Source organism: Canis lupus, chromosome 17 (assembly GCF_048164855.1).
Source record: "Canis lupus baileyi chromosome 17, mCanLup2.hap1, whole genome shotgun sequence".
Lineage (NCBI taxonomy): Eukaryota > Metazoa > Chordata > Mammalia > Carnivora > Canidae > Canis > Canis lupus.
In genome coordinates, this window is record NC_132854.1 from 44,929,061 (window position 1) to 44,953,892 (window position 24,832).

Consider the following 24,832-nt stretch of genomic DNA (forward strand, 5'->3'; position numbering starts at 1 on the left):
CGTCTACTTACTAGTGATGCCACATACTGTGCAGAACCGTCTATAAATGAGGCCTTACTTTTTCTTCCTCAGTCATCAATTATGGGGAACTCCCCTTGAGAGGGACGCAGCAATGTGGCTGGAGTAAAGACCATAGGCAGCTGGGCTACTCACCATGCATCTTTCTTGAGCCTTCAAGATCTGCTCAAGCCTAACTTCACATATACCAACTAGAGTTGATGATCAAAGGCTGCTAAATACACCCAACATTATGCCTTACTGAATCAGACAACAAGCAGTTTATGATAGTTATCTTGGTGGTCCATAGTCAAGTGTAGAGCCCAGCAGCAAGCCACAAGTGGTTTCTCAAAAGGAGAATAGCTATCTGCAGAAGGTGGTATAGCTTTAATCTGAAATTCTAAAGGTCTATGATGTGAGTCACCTGCAGTGTCCTGTAAAGGCTCCACAGAGCATGCCTCTCTGCCACATTCACTTCAAGTGCCATCAAATGGATCTATTGGGTCATAGAGCCTGAGTGGCAGGGCAGTTCTGCACTTTCAACCAACTGCAGAGTTTCTCTTGTCTGGAGCTCCTCAAAACTGACAGCTTTTCAAGTTATTTGATCAACAGGTCTGTGTAGCAGGCCAAAATGAAGGGTATGTTTTCTTCAAAAATCCAAAGAGACACATTAGATGCTATGCCACTATCGTTGTAGGAGGGTCTACATGCAGCAACTTATCCTTCAATTTAGAAGTGTTATGTCATTGTACCATGAGATGCATGGAACCTGCACAAGATAGAAGGCCTCTAATTTTTTTTGGGGGGGGCGGGGAGTTATTTCCTACCCTATGTTTTGCATGTGTTTCACCAAGATGTCTAGAGTTGTTGTTACTTTCAGCTCACTAGTCCAATTAGCACAATATTTTCAAATTAGTGGAGCAGCATGGTATCTTATGGAATAAAGAAGCAATCAAGATCCCCACGGACAAGAGTATAACAGAGAACTGAAGAATTTTAATCCTGAGGTAACACACTGAAGAGGTATTGCTGGCTCTGTCTTGTTTCTGATATTTATTAACACATACAGTGAAAGAGCATTCACTAGATTAATTGCTGAATCAGTCAGGGTTGAACTATAGAAACAGATCTGGTAGGAGATATATGTTAAGAGATTGATGGCAAGCAATTGGATGATATGATTATAGAGGCTGGCTAGGCAAGTCGAAAATCCATAATGTATGCTGTAAGGAAGGGCAAACTGGATGGGCTGATGCTCCGATCCATAGGAAGAAATTTTTTCTTCACTATGGAACCCTCAGTTCTGTTATTGAAGTCTTCCAACTGATTAAATTAGGCCTATTCAGGTTATTAAGAATAATCTCTCTTACTGAAAATCAACTGGCTATTTAATTATATCTACAAAATACCTTCACAGAAACACCTACATTAGGGTTTGGGTGGATCACTAGGAACCACAGCCTACCCAAGTTGTATATTAGGTGCCAGGGGGTATTGCTTTTCTCCAGCAAAGGAAACATATCTGAAACAGTAGTTGAATTTGGTTCATCACTTCATTAAGTTTGTAAAAATCCCATTGCCATTCTCCAAGATTCAAGATCCATCTGTCCTCTGCAACAGCCAAATAGGTGAGTTAAATCAGGATGTGGTAGGAATGACCACCCCTGCATCCTTCAAGTCCTTGATCAAAGCACAAATCTCAGTAATCCCTGCAGGAATGCACTATAACTTTTAGTTGATGGTAGAGGCCTTTCTAGTGGTTTCTATGGAATCTTTCCTACCAAAACAACTATCTCTTCATGGGTCAGAGAATTCATGTGGGAATTCTCCTAGTGGCTACGTATGCTAACTATAAATTCCAGACTTGAAAAAATAACTATAAGAGAGGTGTGGGGACCAACTGGATCATTCTGAAATGGACACAAGCTAAGACTCCATTAATTACCTAAATTCCTCAAGCCCTTAATCGAGGTGTTTTTGAGTCTCCAAGAATTAATGTCAGTTCAGAACCATAAAGTCTAATTAGTTCTCCTTCCACACAGATACTAGGTAAGTAGTGATGGTCCCTTTAAGGAAGGCTATGAGAAAGATTTACTGTAAATTTTTGGACATCGTAGCATAATTTTTCCTCAAAGAAAATCTGTACCCCCTTCATGTAAGGGGCTCTCGATCTGTGAACTGGCTCCTCCAGGAAACAAGTGAAGGACTGCAATACTCTTCCATGGTGACTAAAATCAAGACCACTGCTGGCAAGATCCAAAGCTCTTCACTTTTTGAATCAAGTACAATAGCCTGCCCATCGATTTCAGGCCAAAGGACACCATGATTGATTAGCCAATGACAAAAATATCTATAAATCAAACCATTCTGTTACTATTTTATCTCTGCTGTTTATTATAGTAACCATGCCCTCTTTCTCTCTTCTGAGCACCTGACCACCATCTGACCCTACATCAGTATTGCCATGAAATCCCCATTGTCGCCATGAAATCTCCATTTTCCCCATTGACTTCTAAACAGACTTTTGGAATTCCTGTTATCCCTACTATTTCAATGACAGAATTTCCTGTTGTCTTTTCTGATCTACAGAGAATGATCCACAGAGCTTTTCAAAGATATTAGTTCACCTCCCACTAATGTATTCTTAATGTCCTGGTAAAGAGGATGCCTTCTGGACCACTGTCTCCCAGATGGTGTTTTTAAAGGGTGGGTGAGCATGTATTTATAATACATCTCCGATAAAGATATTTTCCCCCATTTTGCAGATATGGAAATTGAGGGATACTACTTACTCAAGGTCATGCAGTTAGTTGACACATTTGGAATTTGAACCCTAACTCTATTTGACCCCAAATTCATGCTTCTTTTAATTAGACCCTTAGCTATACAGATTATGAGTATATTTCAGTTACATCTTTTAAGGGTTTTTTAAAAAAAATAGATTTAATTTATTTTTAGAGCCGTTTTAGCCTTACAGAAAATTGAGCAGAAGGCACAGAGATTTCCCATAAACTCCTTGCTCCCACACAGGCATATCCTCTCCTGTTCTCAAGATCCCCACTAGAGTGTATATTTGTTTCCATTGATGAATCTCCATTGACAAATCAGTATCACCCAGAGTTTATAACTTACATTATGGTCCACTCTTGATGGTGAACATTCCATGGGTTTAGACAAATCCATGATAATACATATCCATGTAGAGGTGGTGCCACTGGCTGAAAATCCTCCGTGTCCTACCTTTTCATCTGTCCCTCCCCCTAGGCACACTTTCTATGGATATTTATGAAATAAGAAGTTTTTATTCCAGATTTCAAGCTCATTCTTGACAAACTCCTTTTTGTCCAAAAAAAATCACATGAGTAAGAATATTTTCAGATACTATTAAGAGACTAACCTGAACAAGGGAGAACCTGCCAATTATAATCAGTCTCTTGGTATACATGATAGGCACGTCAGGCAAGCAACAAGGGCTTGCTTGCTTGCTTGCTTGCTTTCTTCTCATTTCTTTTGGGGAACCAACTTTTATTGTATTTGTTGTTTGCCACTGGATCGCAGCAGTCACACCTGCCACATGAAATACACATAGACACATATGTACACACACAGAGATCCACTCCCTGCCCACACCTACAGCACAGACAATGCCAGCCGTGCTTGTAAGAAGAGTGAAAACATAGCTTTTGCCAATTCCTCCAGGAGAATTCACAACCAAAATAATAAAAAACAAACAGGGTGGCCCTATGTCACATGGGTTTGCAGATGAGCATGTTGAGAAAGGAACGAGGTCAGCCGCTCTTTCCATACCCTGATATCCCTCCCTCTGGAGAGATATACCCAGGGCCAGGGAAGGACAGGCAGGGCCCTGAAGCTCTGTGTGTTGCCTGGCCCTTCCAATGAGAGCCTGTGGGCTGGCACCCACTCCACTTGCTGGCGGTCTCACCCCAAGGGCCAAGTGCCAGGAGACCAAGCTTCTCCCCAGACCGCCAGCTGCACCAGTGGGCACTCCTCCAGCACAAGCTCACCTAGATGGCCCACCTGTAGTTAGAACATGCCACAATAGTCCTGAAAGGGCCTTTCACTGAGCAGGAGCCTTGTGGTCATGCCTGGTGGCCAACGGTGTGGAAACACCACCTGCTGTAACCACAGCACACCCTGGCTTCTTCCTCTAATCGGTCCCCATGAGTCCTCGCTGCACTGACTGCCCAGGATATAGGGAGGCTCACATGCTGACCGGTAATATCTAAAGCAGTTTGGAAATAGAATAAAGCCAAGAGGCAGACAAGAGAAAATCACACCACTGAGCTGGAAGAGAAATGTACCCACCAGCAGCCACCATCAGACACCCTGCGAGTCTCTCCCGGGCTTCTCGCAGGCCACAAGTGCTGCACTTTGTGAAAAGCCTGCCCAGGCCCGCATTCTCTGGCCACACGGGGCCCCAGCTCGGGGCAGCCCTAGGGCAAGGACCAGGTGTTCTCCTGGTGGGCAGCAGGCAGAGGGCCACCCCCACCCCCAGCCAGTGAACAGGAAGCCCCTCCAGACTCAGCAACTCTGCTCACCAGGGCAACACACAGACCACTCGAGACACAGAGAAACACAGCCAAGGCTGACAGTGAGTATAACAGACTTTGGAAGGGGCTCTGCTTCTGAATCACCAAGTGGAAATGCCTTCAGGGGCAGACAAGGAGAGTTCTAGGGTCCCTGTCTGGATCCCGGGGTCCCTGGGCCTTGGGCAATTACTGGTGTCACTGTCATGATTTATTTAGTTTTCACAAATTCCATAGGAGACTGGGTTCAACAAATCTCCATGCCCTCTGACATGCCACCCTGGCCTCCAGGGGAGCTTCATGGTTCTGTAAGTGGAAGGCACCTGGTGAGGGACTCACTCAGACACACGTGGTGGGCCTTGGGGTTTTCTGACCCCAGAGCTGCAGCGGTCCCCTGAGGACCCCAGCCGCAGGATCACCACTGCAGAGGGGGAGGCTTTCTACCTTAAGCCCTGCTTGGTTCTTGGTCCTTGGCCATTCTGGGGAAAAACAGTACAAGAAGTTGTTTCCAGAAACATCACAAAGGCTGACTCGCAGCCTGCCTCTCAGGCTGAATTCTTGTTGCTGTATTGGGACTGGCACAGAAGACTGTCCAATCATCTCCTCCCTTGTTTTGGGGTGGGTCGATGGATGTCTTATCCTTTCATGACGCCTGATTTTAGCAAATTACGTCTAATTTAGTGTTATAGTGCATATATTTCTTCTCTCTCAATGTCTTCATGGTCATTTTAATGAACAAAAAACATAATGAGACCAAAAACCTGCCCGAGTAGCAGCCTCCAACTGAAGAAGCTGCTTTCAGAGCGAGTCCACGTTCTGTCCTGACACTGCTATCCCTTCAGCTTCTTCCTGCCAACAAGAACCGGCTCTCCATAGCCAAGGGTGGGCAGACAAGGGCAGAGGCTCAGCAGGTAGGCAGGGGGGACAGTGGGCATGAGGAACATGCTCTGGTAAATCTGAGCCAGCATCATCCTCCTTGTTCCTCATCTAAAAGAGGTTTATTTCTGCCCCCACATGCTACACGCTAAGCTCTCCCCTTAACGCTTCTGAACTTTTGCACATGTTGCTCCCATTTTTACACTGCTATCCTTTTTCCTACCTGAAAGAATGCCTACTCACCTTTTATGACTTTAGGTAACACATCTCTCTTCTATAAGGTTCTACTGGACATCCTAAGTGAGAAAAGACTTCTCTTTTCTTTACGGCCTACATTCTCAATGGGGGGAGGGTGACATGACACCTAAGTGGGCAAACATTGGTTTTAAGGGACAAAAACAAAAATTGCATTTTTTCGTATAAAGCACAGATATACATACAGCACTTAAACAGATAGACACCATGTGTGTGGTATTTAAATTTAATGTGGGGAGGAGTGATTTTTTTTTTAAGATTTTATTTATTTATTCATGACAGACACACAGAAAGACAGACAGACAGAGGGAGAAGCAGGCTCCATGCAGGAAGCCCGATGTGGGACTTGATCCCAGGTCTCCAGGATCATACCCTGGGCTAAAGGCAGCACCAAACCGCTGGGCCATCGGGGCTGCCCTAGGGGAGGAGTGATTGAGATAAAAATGTCTAGGAAGACTCTTTGGGTTGGGGGTGGTGGATAAATGAAAAAAAAAAAAAAGTTGAGAAACATTGCCCCAAGATGACATTGTATCTGTACATATCTGAATTTCAGTCCTTCTAATGCTTTGTTGTCTCTATCCCCTACTAGATTATAAGATCTTGAGGACGAGATCCAGATCTTACTTTTTTTTTTAGTCCTACCCGACATACAGTAGATACTTTGAACACATGTTGAACATATTAATAAACAAACCATATGAATGACTATTTGTAAACTCGCCATGCGACTTCTATCTGGGAAAACAATCCCTCATCCATCATCTGTGTCCAGTTTAGACTCATAACTCCAGGTGCCAGAACCAACCCCTTCAGTCCCCCAAATCCCCTCTCCCTCTTTCCACAACGATGTTTTGGATGTAGAGCAGTTGATGGAGGAATGTCCTCATGAAATCCTCGAGTGCACGGAGAGTTCCCAAAAAAAGCATATGGACTGACTACTTTCCTCCTCTCTTCTCCCTACCCTTTAAACCACTAGGTATTAAGTTGGATCATTTTAGGACATGACTGCTTATAAATATAGTTTTTCAAGTCATTACCAACAGCACAGAGCCCGATCCCAAATCACTTTCCAGGTGAAAAATAGCTGAGGTGCAGAGACAACACCCTAACTGATACAACATGTCCAAGAGAAAAAAAGCAGAAACATTGCTATCAAATTGGATTTTCTGTGTCCCGAAAGCAGTGTTATTTTTGACAGGGTTCGATACAAAATACTTCTACAATTGAAAATGTATGATTCCAAGCACTGCCTTTACCCACGGTCCACAGGAGGGCAACATCAAAAAGCCACCCAGGGCTCATTAAAGACTGCCCTTAGAAAAGAAGGAATCGTCCTCTAAACAGAGGTAAACAGAAGTAAACAGAAAGCCCAAGTAAACAGAAAGACTGAGCAATATCTTCAAGGGCTTCCGAACTAGCAGTTGCAACTTGCTGCCAACAGCAACTGTCTCTCAAACAGGATTGTGTGTTTGCACTCAAATAAAGAGATTCTGTGCACTTGATGCAGCAAATGATATTAGAGCAGAGGTACAGCTCTCGTTGCACTGTTTTTCTTTCTTGGAGAGGCCAGGCTGGGGATATACAGGTATAAAGCAATTAACCTTTTAAGACAAACATGGAAAATGGAGCTAGAATTGACCCAGGAAATAGCTGATTCCATTCCCTAGCCAAGATGAGAGAAGCCACTGCAGCTACTCGTTGCACAGAAAGGGAAGAGCACCTCAGGCCACATTAGGCTGTCGCATCACAGGCCCTGCGCTGGCTCACCTCAGCCCACCTCAGCCTTGGCGCCGTCACACGTCTTAAGAGAAGCTTGCACAGCTCAAAAAAGCACAGGTGGGAGGAGATTCATCAGGGCTGGGGGATGCTACGGTAAGTGTGACACGGCCCCAGCTCTGCAGGAAGCATAGCTCCTCTGGATTGAAAAGGGAAGTGACAATACTGAGCAAGTCACCCAAATGAAGCACAGATAACAGAAAAGATCCACTCCTTTGTTCATCCAAACTTGGATATATCAGAGGCTATACTTAGCATTAGGAATAGAATACTGGAGTTATTATATATATTTATATCTAATTTATATTACATACATCATTTTTATATAATTTATATCATTTTATATAATTTATATTATATATATAACGTATATACATACATACACAAAGCAAAATGAAAAATACCCACAGCCCTCAGGGTGCTTAGAGTCTAAATGCTCAGATAGAAAACAAACAATAAACTAACAAATGAAGCCATTTTGCTCAAGGATTGAACAATAAATAAAAAGTGTTCTGAGTGAGAATACTACAGCCCTGGGCTCAGAAGGAGAGGAGCTTGGCTTGTATTTTTTTACACCCGGCCTTTCATGTAGTTGGCAGGCAGGGGGCCAGAGAGTCTGACTTTTCTCCTGAGTTGATTTCCTTTGGGAAGAGGTCCATGTGGGTCAGTTCTCTCCACATACCTGGGGAGACAATGAATGTGGGAGATAGAGAGGTGTTTCTAGCTAGAGCTCAGAACTCAGTGGCAGAGCAAGTATTCAAAATTGAACTTTCTGTCTTCAACTCCAGAGTGTGAAATAGTCTGCAAGTTCTTGAGAAGGTACAGAGTCATATGAAGTTCTTTTATGAAGGTCCGCATTCCTAGCCTCTCTCTGCTCCCCCAAATCAGTGATTTGTTTCTATTTTTTCTCCCTCACTCTCCAGAATCCTCTCGTCTCTGCTGTGCACTCAGTGAGAGTCAAGGCTTTGGTATAAATCCACCTTCCATCTTATTTCCCTACCCAGGGGGATGGTTATACAAAGTGGCAGGCAGATGGGCATGTTCTCTCGTCTGACTCTATTAAATAGTAACCTGGGCTTCCAATAAGCCACTCGTCACCCGAGGGCCACCTGATTCCTCCCCGAAAAGAACATGCAATTACTCTTACCTTGCATGGGGTACGCTTTCCATAGAGTCCATAGGTTCCTAAATGGATAAAGTCTAAATAAAAGATTTCTCAACTCATCTTGTTTCCTTACTGTTTGATGACGGTGTTTTACTGTTTGATTTGTTTGCATAGTATCTCGAATGCCCTGTGTTATTCCTACATTAATACATTTAAAGGTCTGAACTTGAGCCAGTGCTTTTATTTCCTTCCATTTTGCTTAAAAATGAAATAAGGATGCCATTAAGAATACACTTGTTACTGAAACTGCATTTGATATTCCTCTAAGAAATTTGAGGTCTATAATAGAAAGAATTATAGACATTACCAAGTTTTTTTTAAAGATTGCATTTGTATTATTCACAATATTTTGCCAGGAAAGCTCCTTATAATGAGGAGAGTCTGGAGATTACACAGAGGTAGTTACTGCCAAAAGGTTGAATGTTGCACGAAATAAAACTGCCAATTTACAGTTGATTTTCAGCAGTTATGTCGTGTCTCTACACTTGATACCTGATACTAAATATATATATATTCCTTTGCAGCTGTGTACTAGCTGTATAGATGATGATCGTGATAGGAGAGGTAAACATCAGACAAAGAATTACTGAACACCAGAGAGGTAATAGATTCATGTCCAAGTGTGAGTATAAAGAGCCAAGAACAGAACAAATCTTCTATCTTCAAGGGAATATGTTGAATCAACATTCCAGATCACCACCATTAAGCACCGATTTGTCACGGAGATTCACTCAGAACTGCACAGTGTTTGCCTTCCTTTAAAAACTTGAACATCAATTTAGAGGTCAGCATAGAACAATCTAGTAGCAGTCCATGCATTGGCAGGAGGCTTTTCGAAAGGAGAGATAATATAAATGTAGGAATAGATTTAGGATTAGAATAAAAGCAGTTCATTGAAGCCAATCAATATGAGGCTCACTGCACTGGCTCCTCCGCCACTTCCTGTGCCATTTCCAGCAAATGTTCCACACATGCCACAATATAAGCAGGGCCCCAGCAGTTGGTACGTTCTAGTAAAAAGTGGACAAGCAATCCCTACATCTATATTTAACAACCTACTTCCATGTCAGGCACCTACTGGCCCCAAAACTTGGAGCCTCACTTGGGCCGACATTCAAGGCAACCACTTCAATCCTTCTTAGCCCTCATCTCACATCCAATCCTAAGGAACCGTAGACCTTTCCTGATCCATCAGTTTTCTCTATTCTTGTTTTCCCACCTGTGGCGGGGGGCAAGGCTAGACATAAGTCACTGCAGTGTATACACAGACACACACCTCTTGCATATATATCTACATACAAAATACATTTTAATAAATAATAGTTACATTTCATAAGTGATACCTATATATCTAAATATATGTTCATCTGAAAGTATATTTTGGTATTCTATTAGTATTGCATAATTATTTGTAATAGCTTAAGTTTTAAAAAGCAGCTAATACCAGTCATATCCCATTATGGATGTCAGGTGTTAGCAAAATCAGTAGTTCCGTGAACATACTGCTTCTACTCCTAGTTTCTCAGCTACTTTAATCTGTGGAGTAGTTCCCAGTATGTGGCGAGACCTTGATAAATGCTAAAGCAAAAGGAATAGCACAGAGGAACAATTGGACTTGGAACTAAAATATCTAGATTCAAGTTTGGACTAATTCACTTCAAATATTCCTTGGCTATAATATGGGACTAATACCCCCTGTTTGGCCCTGCAGGATCCCAGGGCCAAGTATCTCAGTATCTGCAATATCTCAGAGAGATATTGACAACAGCAATAGTCATAGTTTCAGCAGCAACAACAATATCAGAATTGGCTTCAGTAGCAAGAAGGGTAACAATAAGGAGGTAGAAACTACATTTACTATATAAACAGTACATTGGAATGAATTCATGCATTCATTCAATTGTACCAGCAACCATACAATTAGCTAGATACACAGAGCTGCTACCCAGGGAGTCACCATCTAGCTAGGGAACAAAGTAGTGCATGACAGGAGGATAACTGCTTAGTCACATAGATATACTAGGATGTTTTCTGCTTTCCTTCTCAGGGTGAAATGCCATACTGTGATCCTCAGGGAAAGATAACTAGCTCCTTCAAAGTATTTCTTTTTCCTGCCATTTCCTGGAACAAATGTCTTATCTTAGATAACTTTTCCCTCTTTTATTTACCTACATCCTCTTTTGACAAACCATTCATTGATGCACCTGCTAAGTACCAGGCACTTTGCTAAACCCTCAATTTCAAAGAAAACAGAATCCCTCCTCTCAAGTAAAGAATTTTCACCATTGCCGGAAAAAAGCAATAAGAATTTACCAAAGGGACTACTTTGAATACAGCTTAAAGCTCACTTTGAAATGAAGTCTCAATATTGAGAGGCATAGTGTCATGATATATAAAACTTCAAATATTACAGCAAAAAATACATGTGTATAGAAAGAGAGAGAACATAAATACAACCAAATGTTTAAAACAGTTGAATACTGAGGGTGTAAGTATTACTGAGGGTGTAACTTCAAAATATTTTGATAAAAAGTAGGAGCTACAAAGAACAAAATCTTAATTGGAGTCAGACCACCACAAGTTGAGGTTTGGCATCAAAATTGTCTGGAAAAAAAATTGTCTGGCAGTATGAACTGGGAGAAGTTCTTAATCTTTCTAGACTTCAGTTTTCTCAACCCTAAAATGAAAATAATCATTGTACATACCAGGATGGGTTATTATGAACATTAAATTGGGTTATACATTATCAAGCACTTAGCCAAGTCCTAACACTTAAGTAAAATAAATATAAGCTTCTATTATTTTATTTTAAGGAAATACTTCTACGAAATGGTGTAGTAGTTAAAATGTAGAAACTGGGAAAAAAAGAAATTACAAAAAAGAACGAATAGAACAGACTAGATATATAGAAAGTCCTTCTAAAAATATGTTTAAAAATCTTTACCCAGCATTTTACCACATGGCTGAGCTAATAGCAAGCTAAGGGAAATCTGCAGATGTCAGAAAAAAAGTAGAAAGTTTCCAGAGAGGTAAGCAAGCTCTAAAGCAGGCACTCACTCTGAGGGAATATGCTAACCTCTGGTGATTTTGATACTGAATTTTAATGGTCCCATGACTCTGGGGAACAGGAGGCAAAGCCTGGGGCTTGCAGAATGCAAAAGTTTATATCAGAGACAAGAATGAAGTTACGGCTTCCATTAGGCAACAAGAGAAGTAAGTGATCTCCAGAAAAACCCTGTTGGACAAAGTGAGATGGGGAAGTTAAATGCATAGTTCTGAATGGATCCCACACTCACACACATTTGGAAATAGAAGTTATATCCCTGGGTAGTCCAAAAATTGCAGTTAAATTTTATTTGAATATGAACTCACATTGGTAGTATTTTCTAGCACCTAGCAGAAACTAACACAATCCTACATGAGAGAAGGTACTTTAAGCCCACACTTCAAAGAATTCCTAGACAGAATAACCCAGGGACATGAACTCATAATCAAAATTCTTGGAACACATGAGGACCAAAGTAACAGGAGGAGAGTTGACCTAAACAACAAAGTATAGAAGGAGATTCACAAAACTATGAGTTTGTCAAAATGAGTTTAACACATTTTAAAAATAAATAAAAGGGGTTATTAAAAGTATGGCAATGGAATAAGACACTTCAGAAGGCCAAATTGTGATCTCTAGAAGTAAAAAAATAAAGTTAAATGAAAATTTCAATTAGAGATTAAATAGAGGATAGGACACAGCATAAAAATTATTTAATGAACTGGAATATAGACCAAAAGAAATTACCCAGAATTTAATATAGATAATCAAAGGGATAGCAAGTATAAAATATCATATGGAAAGGAAAAAAAAGAATAGAATAAAGGAAGTATTCAAAGAGAAAATAACTGTTCATTTTTTCAGAATTTATAAGACTAGTTCTCAGATTCAGCAGCAATGTGTCTTATGCAAAAACAAGTGGAAATAAACTCGCATTTTATTGTAAGTGCTCAACACCAGAGACAGAGAGTATCCCTGTGTTAGTATGTTGGTGCCTGAGGGATAGACAAATAAACCAAGGAAACAGAATAGAGAGCCCAGAAATAGACCACACATATATAAAAACCTACTATAAGATAGAGCTATAACACAGCTAAATAGGCCAAAAAAAAAAGAAGACTGAAAAGTAAAGCTGGAAAATTGTTACTATATGGGGGGAAAATGGATTCAAATACCCACTTTGCCCTTGGTAAAAAAAAAAATCTACCGTGGGTGGATCAAAGACTTTAAAATGAAAGGTACAACTTTTAGGGAAAAAATATCAGGAAATACCTTTATGGCTTCAGCATAAGAAAGAATTTCTTTTAAACAACTCAAAAAGTACAAACTATAAAGAAAAGATAAATGAATTCAACTACATTCAATGTAAGGACTTTTATTCAGGAAAACACACACATACAATAAAGGAGGTAAAAGACGAGTTACATTCTGTGAGAAGATACTTGCAATATGTATAACTGCTAAAAGGTTAATCAGAATATATAAGGAACTCTTACAAAACAATAAGAAAAAGACAATCTCTCATAAAAATGGTCAAAGTACATCAACAGACATTTCACAGAAGAGGAAACACAAGTGGCCAATAGAAAGATATTCAATCTCAGTATTAATCAAGAGAAAACAAAATAAAAGCACAGTGATATGCCATTTTATTCTCATAAGATGGATAAAAAATTGAAAGTATTGACTAAGATATACACCAAAAGAAATTCTGAGACGTTACTAGTGACTTTCAATTGGTGCAATTTGGGAAATTAGGCATTATCTTGCCAAGTTGGACATATGCACTCCTCATGACCCTGAAATTCTACATGAGTTTACAGCTCAGGGAAATTTGCATATGTCCACCAACAGATAGACCTAAAAATGATCATTGGAGTATTATTTGTGATATAAGAAAACTGAAAAACAGCCCAATGGTCCAAGTAGAATAGAGTGGGGAAAAAATCATGTATCACAGACACTGAGATGGAATAGTACATAGCAGTAAAAATAGATGAACTAAACCTATACTCATCAACACAGATGAATTTCAAGAGTTACATTGAGAGAAGAAAGCTAAACATATAAGAACATATAGCATAATCTCATTTACAAAAAGGTCAAAAGTAAGATTAAACAATATATTTCTTAGATAAACCTACCTCTGTGGCAAAAAAGCATTTAAAAAAAAAGCCAATAATAAAACAAAAAATCGAATTCTCATTCCCTTTCGGAGAAGAGAGGAAGAAGATGATGTCATGGAGAGACATATAAGGGTACTCTGAATTATTGTTTTACTCCATTTATTAACGTATCTTACTGTTTATTTTGTTATTTTTTAGGTCATACAAATATGTTAAATATTCCCCTGTGTGTACGACCTATTTTTCCAAAAAAATAATAAAAATAGAGATCATCTGAAAACATGTACTTCATACTTTGACCATACTTTCCATGAGTATCACCTGTGGCTTAATAAAACTATCTCAGATACCAATACAAACAATTAAAATTTTAAAAATTAAAAAAAACAAAAAATAAAAAAATAAAAAAAATAAAATTTTAAAAATTATGTGGGTGGGCAGCCCAGGTGGCTCAACGGCTTGGTGCCGCCTTCAGTTCAGGGTGTGATCCTAGAGACCTGGGATCAAGTCCCACGTCAGGCTCCCTGCATGGAGCCTGCTCCTCCCTCTGCCTGTGTCTCTGCCTCTCTCTCTCTCTCTCTCATGAATAAATAAATAAAATCTTAAAAAAAATTATGTGAGGAAAAATCTACTCTGTAAAATGCCCACTACATTTAAGGAACTATTATCATTTTAGCACTTTGTCCAATAGCTTGCATCAGGTGCCACTTACTGCTAGGGCAACAGAAGTAAGCAAAACTTCTTTCACTGCAGACAGCCTCTTCATAGCAGGTGGCAGACAATTAGCACCCTAATATATGGAAAAGATTCCATGATATTTGACGATTATAAGTGGTATGGTCATCTTCTGTGTTGGAGGCATCATCTGCCTTTGCTGAGCTTTTGGTCTATTGAGTGAAACAGACAATAAACAAGGAAATGAACCAATGAATGATGAAGAATGCTATTAACATGAACAGGGTTCAGTAATAGAAAATAACAAATGAACAGGTGGGTGGAATAGGATGTAATCCCAACAGGCTGACCAAAAGTACCTTCTCTGAAGAGATGTCATATACATGCAGATCTGAAGAAGGAGAAAGGGCTCCATTTGAAGAATGGGACAGGGAGAGAGCTGGCCACAAGAGGGAGGATTCCAGGCTAAGGGAAGCGCACATACCAAAGCCTAGAGAAGAGATTTTGGTCTCTGCAGACATAGGAGCTGAATGGTGGAATGTTGAGAAGGCCAAAAGTGGAATTGAAAAAGTAGACTGGAACCTTGAAGGCCATGCCAAGGAGGTCTGATTCTTATCTCAAGGATCAATAGAAAGGAATGGACAGGGTTATAGTGCAGAAGCCACATGATTCAATGATTCAATTTTTGCCTTCAAAGACTACTTTGCAAAAAACAAAACAAAACAAAAAAAAAAACAAAAAAAAAAAAGTTTAAAAAATTAAACTTTGCTAATTAGTGAATAGTAGAGACAGGGAGACAATTACTGTGGTGATAGTAGGTCAGCAGCAAAGCAGAGGGTAGAACTAGAATTGTAGCAGTGTTAGCAGAAGTCAAGTGAACAGATTCAAGGTATATTTTAAAAATGGAACTAATAAGATGTGTTGATAAATTAGATGTGGAGAAAATTAAAACAGTGATACATCAAAAACGTAGAGTTCTCATTTGCTAAGGGTGAATTCGTTATTTCAATGGATTTCTGTCTTCTTTGATAGAAGTTAAAAGAAATAAAACCAAAACCCTCCTGATTACTCATAGCATTTGACAGCACTGCCCATGCCCATCTAAGGCACACAGCTTCTCTCAGGGGAGAAACACATGGAACTATCACAAATGTGTCAGAATGTCACAAACCCTTTCAGTCATCTCTATATGTATATAAAACTACATACATATAAATACCATGTCATTATTTTGTCTATTCTCATGTCTCAAATCTTGTTGAAGGTGGGTGATTTGAAGTCTCTCCCTACCACAGCCAACTAATCTGTGCCCTGTTTCCAAACACATGTGTGACACCCAGACCCTAATTCCTGGCATAATAAAATAAGCCAAAGCTTACTGAGAGCTTCCTAGGCACCATGCACTTCTCATGATGCTTGGAAATGTTAACAGATTTAATCCTCACTGAGAGAAATTCACTTGTATTATTCCCATTCACTAAACATGAATTTGAACATGTTTACTATTTCTGAAACTTTAGGCTTTAGAAGGAGCTGTGAGCCACATGGACACCAAAGAGTGTCTTCTTTTTTTTTTTTTTTTGTAGTTAAAAATGAGAACTGTTTATTTTTTTTTTTTGAGAACTGTTTAATATGAAGAAGAACAACATAAGAAAGTAGCTTTTGACAGATAAAAAAATTGTCTAATTTCAAATAAATTTCAATTTCTGTACTATTATAAAGTTTAGGACAAGATATTGCTGCAGCCATATGTTGCTAAGATACAGTCATCTTCTCACTCAAGAACTAGTTTGAGTAGCATAGTGTACATTATGAATTAAAAAGTAATTAATGTCTTTAAAATATCTAGATACACATATATAGAGATTTTTCAAATTTAAATTTAATTAATTAACTAACATATAATGTATTATTGGTTTCAGAGGTAGAGATCAGTGATGTCTCAGTCTTATATAACACCCAGTGCTCATTACATCACGTGCCCTCCTTAATGTCGGTCACCTAGTTATCCCGTCCCCACCTGCTCCTCCCTTCCAGCCACCTTCAGTTTGTTTCCTATGATTAAGAGTCTCTTATGGTTTGTCTCCCTCTCAGACTTTGTCTTGTTTTATTTTTTCCTCTCAAAGAGTGTGTCTTAAGCTGCTCAAATTACACTTAAAGAATCTTAAATGTCTTTGCTGATGAATTTTAGTGGAAATAACCAGTTAAAAGTTTAGGAAACATACAAATATTGGGAAAATGAATCAATCTCTCATCTGATAAAGACTGGGGGAAGAGTGATTTCTCTATCACAAAGAGATAGAAAGATGCAAGCAAATTTCAAGGAAATAAACTCTTTATTACCAAGTACTCCAAATGTTACAGAGTATGTAGAATGAAACCAGACAGGATCCAAAGATCCCACTTGCAATGGGGGGAAAAACAATCCAACATCTGGATGTATAAAACTCAGCTTTTATTTCAGTTTTGTTTTGTTTTGTTTTGTTTCTCAACTGTCACACTGTAAAACAGATAAAACTGAAATCTTTCTCAGGAGCTGTAAAATCCTTGCAAGTGTGTTGACAGAAGAGACACAGCCTTTGGGGTGGAAGTCTCTCACTTGCATTTAAGTACCAAGCCTGTAATGAGTGCTTTATAGTGGTTCTCAACCTTGGCTCCACATTAAAATCACCTGGGGTGGTACTTTCTTAAATCCTACCCCCAGAGATTCTTTATAGCTGTTGTCGTGTTGGCCCTGGGAACCAGTAGTTTTTGCAGATCCCTAGGAGATTCTGAGGTACAGCCAAAGCTTGCGAAGCACTGCTTTGGACCCGAGCCTGTGGGCATTCTCATGGCTACAACAGAGCCATGCTCCTGAGCTTATCACTGCTGTGGAAGGGAAGAGAGTCAGCAAGAAGCTGAAGGCGTCTTCTGAATTCCTACAGCCTCGGTGAGCCAGCACTGGCAGTTGCAGAAACTGCTTGCCAGTAATGCCCTCTGGGAAACCTAGCTGTCTGTCAAACTAGCCACTGCTGACAACTTCTTTCAGATTGATTTGCTTCAGTATCACATGTTAACACTCTGAGCATCTAAAAGCAGTATAGTTTTCTCTTCATCGGAAGTAGGAATTTGCTAAGTATGAATTAGACAAGGTGAGGTGCCAAGCAGAGACATGGAGTACCTAGTATGTGTTGGACATTCTATTTCTTTTGCTCTGAATCCTTACAAAAGCCCTCTGAGGAAGGTATTATTTTCTTTTAGTCCTCCACTGAAGAAACTGAGGTTCAGTGGGATTATTAAGTGATTTCTCAAGGTCACAGGGGCTACTGAGAGGAACACCAGGGAGGAGACCCATCCTGATTTTTACTATACCACACTGCCCCCCTAGGGCTGCAGGCGTCAATGGCAGGCACAGGACATTGAGAGAACTTGAAATGCCAGAAAGCAGTAAGCTTGAAATTCCCCTGGTGGACCTAATTGGCTGTGATTGCTCTTTCCTCTGAACACTTAGAGCCTTTTCTGTTGGTACCACCGGCTTAGCACTGAACCCTTGCCTCCTGTTGTTAATTACCAGCTCCTGTGCTTTCAGCTCGTTGCCATTACAAGCAAGCTCAGGCAGGGCAAAGACGATTCTTGATATTTTTAATCCACCCGAGAACCTAAATTTGCCTTACAGCAGAGCTTCTGTGCCCGTCATGTACTTACGAATCACCCATTCGTAAACCTGGTTACAAAGCAGATTGTAACAGAAGGTCTAGGTGGGCCTGAGATCCTGTATTTCCAACAAGCCACCAGGGATAGCAAGGCTGCCAGTGAAAGGATCACACACTGAGAAGCAGGGAACTCATCGCTCCAAGTAAGTGAGGGCTTTTTAACTACAATTTTGAAACAAGCAGCTGTGCGTGTATTTGGGCAGATTATATTTCACCACATATTTCATTTCTTTAAAAAAAAAAAGGTGTCTCATTATCCTAACAAAGCTGTCTAAAGTCATTCCTTTCTCACTCACTGACTCTTCACAGATTGATTTGTTGATAGATAGGACATCTCATCAAGAAAGCACCTACAAATTACGGTTGAATTTCTGATGAATACTACAAAGAAACTTTTTCTGGTTAACCGATGGTTTAAAGCAGATGGTAGTACACCCCTCTCACCATTGCTCCTATTAGCAATAGAACCCCTCATGTAGGGCCATGACATCCTTGGGGATGACATGGTAATTGGGATGCTTCTGATGAGAAACCTGTGGGTAACTCTACTGATGCACTCTGAGCAAGAGCCAATCATTAAGAATATCAGCTTCAGGGTCGGTAGACCAGAGTTCAAGCCCTTGCTAACATTTTACTTTTCAAAGCTCATTTCTTGTCCAGTACCACCCTAAAGCAAGACTTGTAACTTTGACCCTGATCCAAAATAGCCCCAACTTATCATTAGCAAGAGATATATTCACACATAATACAGAAGAACTTTTCTCATTCAAAACAATAAAATATTTCACTACTGATTTTGTGGCCAACCACATAAAAAAGGTTTTATGTTGTAGTTCATACAATAAAACATTATCAATCCACATATCTTATTATGGTTTGGAAAAGGACATCTCTTTTTGATGCTCACCTGTGTGTCCCCCACCCCCAACACACAAACATGCATCCTGCTATTCTGGAACAGTGCTTTACATGGGCGGCTTCAACTTTCTTGGCTTATAAAAGGAGGCTAATAATACCTTATAGGTTTCCATAAAGAATAAATACATATCTCCCTTCAAAAGTCCCTAGCAATTCCCAGCCAGCAGATCTCGGCTCTAGATCATTTCCCCTCATGTACCCTTCCAACCTCCATACTACCATCCCTGCCCTCAACTTTCTATGTCCCTTTTCATTTCAGAAAGACTTGCTGGTCTCTTGGCTTTTCCAGTTGGGATCCAATCTCTTTAGATGACCAGCAGAGAGTTAGAAGTAGCAAATAATCAAATAACTTTACAAACACAGTCAGTTCTCTCTAAATATTTATTAAATGAATAAATGGTTGACCTTCCTCCAAACCAGTGGATCCTCAATATTGAGTTCTAGAAATCTCTCCTATTTGAAAAATCAGTTGTGAAAATATTAAGAAGTGACAGCTATCTATATTCCTCTCAATTGGATTTTCTCCAGCCCCTTTTCACAAGGAGAAAAGAACAAATCAAGGATAACATCAATATTTAGATGGAATCTCAGAAATAGTGCAGCAGCAAGGACATCAGGATATTGGAAATGCTGTTTGATACTGCTTAGAGCTCACATCTCCTTATGGAAGTCTTAAAAATGTATGCAGAAACATATAGGAAATGCCCCATCCCATAAAATCAGTGTGATTCACTTGATATATACTTAAGCTGTCTTGTGGGTGACTTGAGGATATTACTACTTTAAATACAGGTTTGTGGTGGATCCCTGGGTGGCGCAGTGGTTTGGCGCCTGCCTTTGGCCCAGGGCGCGATCCTGGAGACCCGGGATCAAATCCCACATCGGGCTCCCGGTGCATGGAGCCTGCTTCTCCCTCTGCCTGTGTCTCTGCCTCTCTCTCTCTCTCTGTGACTATCATAAAAAAAATAAAAATAAATAAATAAATACAGGTTTGTTATAAAGAGTAACAGAAATGGCATCTCTGTTTTTTATCCTGGCTAAAGAACTAAGCGTATACTTAGTAGATACTTGGTGAATGTTCCATTCCAGCTTATCTGGGTAGCAATTTTCATCCCAGAGGTGCAAGAAGGAAGGTAGCAAATGTTTGGCCAATGTCCTTGTTTGTTGAACTTGTTAAAAAAATAAAAATAAAAAAAAAAAGCTCTGACCATAGCAAACAGTTTATACGGTAGGCAATTATAGCCTTCCAAAATCTTATGAAAGGAGGTGTCAAGTTCTAAAAAATATAGTTGTCCATGTACAATCAAATTGCGCTCAGAAGCAGGGAAAGGGAGAATGATAAAAACAAAGCAATGACAGGAAGTCCCATTGCTGCAAAAAACCTTCGTAAGAAAAGATCAAATCATAGCACCAGATAGCAGCCCACTCTAGTAAATCAGTGACATTAAAATAACTATAAAAGAAAATCTGAAAGAAAAACGTACCTAAGGGAAAAGTGAGAAAGGGAAATAATGACTATTAATTGAATAAAATTTAGGCTATAAATTTAAGATAGGCAAACAAGATATCTTCATCAGAGAGAAATTTGTATTAAAATTAAAGTCATATATAATTGTTCAATTGAGTCAGAACACCTACAAACAAAACCTATAGCAAGATGTCAGAGCTAAATGATTGCATGGCAAGCCAAAAACAAGAAACAAGACAAAACAAGAAAAGAGTGCAAGATACTTTACATTACATATTTGTTTAGCAATGCAATCACCTTTTCTAAGTCTCCCTAAAACTCTCAAGCATTCAAATAGCAATTGCTTTTAATGTACTAGCTGAAAATCTGTTCAATACTTCGTTAATTGAGTTATATACAATAAAATCTAGGGGCTAGAGTGAATACATTCAAAGTCGATGTGCTCAGTACAAAACCCAGTACATGTGATTACATTTCTAAGGCCAGAAAGAAAGCCCACGGGAATGAAGGTAATTTCCAGATTTTATACGTGTGTGGAAAATGTCACACTGTCTCCTCTCCTGGAGGTTTCTGAGGAATGCATTTTATTTCATTTGAAGCGTAAGGCTTGTTAGAACTTCTCGGCCAATGTGTGCTCTACACCTCTGACTCCTACATTGAGCATGGTTCCTTATGAATCTATACAAATGATTATGTTCAGGGGAGTCTTCTGTTTTCTTTTTTTTTTTTTAATTCACATGCCCATCTTCCTGTTGATTATCTTACTAATGCTGTAAGTTTGATAAGCCACCACCACCTAGAGACCTGCAAATTTTATTGAAAAACTTCTCAGGGTGCCCAGGTCCTGATCCTAGAGTCCTGGGATCAAGGCCACATCAAGCTCCCTGCTCAGCAGGGGTAGTCTGCTTCTCCCTCTCCCTCTGCAACAACCACCACCACCGCCCCCCGCCCCACTGTTCATGCTCATGTTCTTTCTCAAATAAAATCTTTTTTTTTTTTTTCAAATAAAATCTTTTTTAAAACATTCTCAAATCTTGAGCTGAGAAAGACAAGTACTAGGTAAACATCATTAAGGACTGTGGTCTCAAAGAAAGTCAGAGACAGGGGATCCCTGGGTGGCGCAGCAGTTTAGCACCTGCCTTTGGCCCAGGGCGCGATCCTGGAGACCTGGGATCGAATCCCACGTCGGGCTCCCGGTGCATGGAGCCTGCTTCTCCCTCAGCCTGTGTCTCTGCGTCTCTCTCTCTCTCTGTGTGTGTGACTATCATAAATAAATAAAAATTAAAAAAAAAAAGTCAGAGACATACCACCGCCAGCAGAACAGTTCTCCATATTTTCTATTGAAAATTGAAATTTTAAAAAGAGCAAATGTTAGTACTGGCAACAAAAGTAACTTTGAATGAAACCAGCACAGAAACTGGAGCTAGCTCACCTCAGACTCAGTTCCCAGGTAAGGATGGGGAATCATGCCCTTGACTTCAGAACAGATCTCATGACTCTCCAAAGCAGTTAATTACTCACGTGGTAAATTCCAAAAATTCCAGAAAATTATCCCCACCTCATGTCACTCGCCCACGTCTACCAAAACTGTACCACCTCTTGGATGATGGTTGAAATTCTTATTTTTAGAGCCGCATTTGTGGTCTTCGGTTGTTGTCCTCCATTGGATGCAGGTAGTCTTAGCAATGTAATGCTTCGACCTTAGCTACTCCTGACTTCTAGGTTATCTGTCCCTTTCCCCAAGAGCTGCAGTGGTGAACAGGTCAAATAAAGTGAGTGTGAGGATAGAAATGTCAGGGGGGAGAGAAGGAGCAGGAGGGGAGCACTAAGGAAGAACGCGGAAGGCCATCTGATCTCTCCACAATTTTATCTAAGGCCTCAGCAGGGCAAACATTTGTTTAATAAAATTATAAATAGAACAAAAAACATTTGCAACAGTAAGCCCAGAGCTGCTCCGATTGATGTTAGGATGGGAGCCCGGCCCTCCGCCCGCTGTGCTTGCCCTTCGGTTGCTGATGCAGTCCAGGCGGTGCTAGGGTTCCAGAAAAGTGCTTGGAAAACCGCTAGCCTACTGGAAGCTGGTATGGCCAGAGTTCTCTGTTATAAGAACCATTCCTTCCTTTAAATCTGTAACTATACAGCCAGGAGGCACAGAGGAATGGCATCATAGGGGCCCAGTTCCTGGCCACCGCCACACACAGGGCCCGTCTGCAGGGCAGAGAGCGGTGGCAAGAGCGCTGCACCCTCCGGAGGGTAGACTGAGTCCCAGGGCACCACCACCCAGTCCCAGGGACTGAGTCCACAGCAGCCGTGCGGGGCAGCCATCGCCTGCACCTGCCTTCACCTGCCTTCACCTGCCTTCACGGGCAGCTCTCCAAGTTCCCAGGATACAGAACGACATGGCCCATCCAGAAAGCATGATTTGCAACCTTAGAGCACATCAGGAAAGGCTCCCTTGGAGGAGTTTTCCCAGGAATTGATAACTGTATCCAGCAAGTGGTTGCTATTAACATCACAGACCTTGAGGAGGCCGAGGATGGAACTGAAGACTTTTGGCAAGAAATAACCATTCTGAGCTGGTGTGACAGCTCTTATGTTAAAAAAAAAAAAAAAAAAAATACTATGGATCGTATTTAAAGGGTTCAAAATTACAGATAACAATGGAATACCTGGGGGGGGGTGGGTCAGCACTGGGTCTTCTTCCAGCTGGTCCATTTAATGAGCTCCAGATCGCTCCCGTGCTAAATGTTAAAAAGCCTGGACTGTCTGCATTCAGGAAAGAAAATCCACCGAGACCTAAAGGCTGCCAATGTCTTGCTGTCAGAACAAGGAGATGTTAAACTTGCCGACTTCGGATTTACTGGCCAGCTGATACAAATTAAAAGAACTAGTTTTGTGGGAACACCATCTTGGATGGCTCCTGAGGTTATTCAACAGGGGGCTCATGACTCAAAAACTGATATTTGGGGGCAGCCCAGGTGGCTCAGAGGTTTAGCACCTGCCTTCAGCCCAGGGCGTGATCCTGGAGACCTGGGATCGAGTCCCACGTCAGGCTCCCTGCATGGAGCCTGCTTCTCCCTCTGCCTGTGTCTCTGCCTCTCTGTCTCTCATGAATAAATAAAATGAATATTTTTTAAAAATCTGACATTTGGTCATTGGGAATTATTATTGAACTAGCCAAGGGAGGACCACCTAACTCTGGTATGCATCCAGTGAGAGTTCTGTTATCTTAATCCAAGAAAACAATCTTCCAACTCTTGTTGGAGACTTCACTAAGTACTTTAAGGGGTTTATTGATGCAAGCATCAACAAAGATCCATCATTTCGTCCTACAGCTAAAGAATTTCTGAAACACAAATTCATTGTAAAAAAAAAAAAAAATCCAAAGAAGACTTCTTATCTGATGGAACTGATAGATCGATTTAAGAGCTGGAAAGCAGAAGGGCACAGGGATGATGAAATTGATTCTGAGGGCTCTAATTCGGAAGCCACCAGCAGAGAAAACAACACTGATCCCGAATGGAGCTTTACCACCGTATTAAAGAAAGCCCAATCCAAGGAAACCCCAGAAAGGGGCAGAGCAAGATCATGTGCAAACCCTGACCTGTTTGTCTATGATAATCACACCTGCATTTGCTGAACTTAAACAGCAGGATGAGAATAACGCTAGCAGGAATCAGGCAATTGAAGAACTCGAGAAAAGTATTGCTGGGACAGAAGCCGCTTGGCCTGGCATCACAGATAAAATGGTGAGGAAATTAATTGAAAAATTTTGCAAGTGTCCACCCAATGAAACCCCCGAAGGAACTTATTATTGGCTTCTATTCCATACGGAACCAGGGAAACCCACCAAAGTTACTTCGGGCTTAACAATGCTTAACTCATGAACTCCATGTGCCTTTTGATCTTTACAGCATTGAAGATTTGGAAGAAGCTATTCAACTATTTTGTGATGGTGTTTATCATTTTGTACTTTTTTAAAAAAGATTTTATTTATTTGTTCATGAGACACACAGAAAGAGAGAGGCAGAGACACAGGCAGAGGGAGAAGCAGGCTCCGTGCAGGAAGCCCGACGTGGGGCTCGATCCCGGGTCTCCAGGATCAGGCCCTGGGCTGAAGGCAGGCGCGTCTAACCACTGAGCCACCCGGGCTGCCTATCAATTTTGTACTTTAAAGAGATTATTTTATGGAATAACTTTCCATACTATAGTTTCACCTGTATTGTACTAAATGATGAGATACAGTTTTGCTTTTAGGTATCCTTCTTAAGTTACTGGGATGACTACTTTC

At 40.6% G+C, this 24,832-nt stretch overlaps 1 pseudogene; it reads left to right on the top strand.

Moving 5' to 3' along the window:
- Positions 1–22,510: 22,510 nt before the first annotated feature.
- On the top strand, positions 22,511–24,428 carry LOC140608255 (serine/threonine-protein kinase 26-like; annotated as a pseudogene).
- The last annotated feature ends 404 nt before the right edge of the window (positions 24,429–24,832 follow it).